The sequence below is a fragment of the Vicia villosa genome, unplaced genomic scaffold, assembly GCF_029867415.1.
Source record: "Vicia villosa cultivar HV-30 ecotype Madison, WI unplaced genomic scaffold, Vvil1.0 ctg.001843F_1_1, whole genome shotgun sequence".
In the NCBI taxonomy this organism is placed as follows: Eukaryota; Viridiplantae; Streptophyta; class Magnoliopsida; order Fabales; family Fabaceae; genus Vicia; species Vicia villosa.
In genome coordinates, this window is record NW_026705745.1 from 48,116 (window position 1) to 50,314 (window position 2,199).

The following is a 2,199-nucleotide window of genomic DNA, read 5'->3' on the forward strand; positions in this document are numbered from 1 at the left end:
CATTTGCATTTCTATCTTCGCCCGCATCCATACCAACCATGCTAGCCGGTTTCCCGAAACTCCCAAAAAAATCAAAGGATCGTAGACTACGGAGCAAGGAGAATAAAAGATCTTAGTCTTGCTAAAGAAAAAAAGATGCCTTTCGCCATGCCAGCCGCATGTCCATGCCTTGTCATAACAGGATTATGAATACAATGAAGGTTGTCATCGAGCAAGGATTAGTTCAACAAAGAGTTCCCTCATAGATACACTCAAGATGTATCTAGTTATAAAGGGGTTCATCTTAGAACATATCAAACTTTCGAGGACGCTCTACGATAACCTGGGGGCAAGGATTAGTCCAATTGGGGCAATATCCTGAACAAAGAGGCATAACCACGATGGAGGGAATTCGACATATGTCAGCCCCACACCAAGAAAAAAGGGTCATAGGTCATACTACCCTTAGGAAAAGCAAAAGAGGTTCAGTCAAAGGAAACTCATGAAGTTCCGATACGACGAAAACCCACCGCTAACGATTTATTCCCACCAGGTTTGACATGTCCAAAGAAAATTCGAGGTTGCCCTCACTTCTACAAGTTTAAGAATCTAAGGAGTGAAACAAGGTCAGTGGATCTACAAAGGAGATTATCCCTAGGATCAATAGGTGTTTACCGTGCTCACAATTTCAACCCTTACGACCGCTAAGTGTTACTCAAGATAAAAGTTGTACCTTCAATTTAGTAATTCTAATGGGACAACCATGCAGGTTTTGGAGTCAATTCATTCACTCACTACCATGACTTTCCAGTCACACACTTCTTTTTTTAGGGTTATTAACAAACTTGAGGGAGAATGACGAATACAAAAACTAAGTCCAGCTAAATATATGCTTTCAAGGTAAGACCGAGCCGAGGATGTACAGGCATTGTTTCCATTCCCAAACAGTGGAGATATAAGGATGTTAATCCCTCGTTACCCCCTCGAGCCAGGAGTTGGAGTTTGTTTCTACTTTCCAAATAAACCTTGATTTTAACCAGGGGTAGGGTAGATTTCAATTAATACAATGGTGTATTTTGGTTGTCAAGAGAATCACTCAATCCAAGCAAAGGATCAAGCAAAGCGAAGGTTCAAGCATATTTTCTTCCTCGCATTCATCAAAGATTGAGGAAGTAATGGAGATAACATTCACAACAATCTTCTTCCTCATTACATCATTCAAGATCGAGGAAGTATCAAAGGCGAAGCTTACAAATCAAAATCGACATGGCAGTCACAACATGCAATATCCAAGAATCAATCTCAAAAGGAGCTTTCAAGAATAAAAAACGCCCGCTAAGTCAAAATGAAAATTCCATAAAAGGAAACAAAAAGACTTAGGCAAAATTGGGGCATCCCGATGGGTCAAATTCAAAAGAATTAGCTCATGCAAAAATAAGGGATAAAAACAAAGGCGAAATACAAAGGATAATCTTGTGACTGCTAAACCATCAAAGCTTCACATCAATGCTTGGATCTTTACAACATATGTCATCAAAGTTTGGATCTCTACTAAGGCTTCTGCTCAACATCGAAACTGAAATGATTCTCTTGCAAACAAAGCACATCCATTGGATTAGGCGAATTTTTAGGATCTGGAGAACATCAAGGAGAAAGGGGTGGGATAAATAAAATTTTGAGCCTTATATCCATTGTTTCTTAAAACATGAACCAGGCCAAGTTACAACATTTAAAAGTCCTAATTGAGACAAGGTTAACTACGAAAGCATATTAAGCAGGAATTTGTTATACTGACTCCCATGTTTGTTAAAACTACTTCTAATCACTATGCTTCTTCAAGCATTCTTTTCAAAACCATCCAGTCCTAATTCATAACGGACTTCGATTTCAAAAATTGCATACGCATTCCATTGGAGCTACTTCTCAAAAAGTACAACACCATCTACGAGTATACACTTAGCATCGAGGAAATCTCGAAATGGGTTAATCAAAGGTGATCATTTCTAATAAAGACCCTGGAGTCGGGGGAACCAATCTAAGGGGTTCTCCTAAACAGGGGCAAAAATTTCAAGGAGCACAGGGGCATACAATCGAACATCCTATTAACCAGGGGCAGTCTTCCTAAGGTTCAATCGACTTGGGGCACATCTCAAAGCAATCTCAAACAGGGGCATGTCAGACATGGGAAGAATTCAAATTCAAAGGATAGAACACTATGGA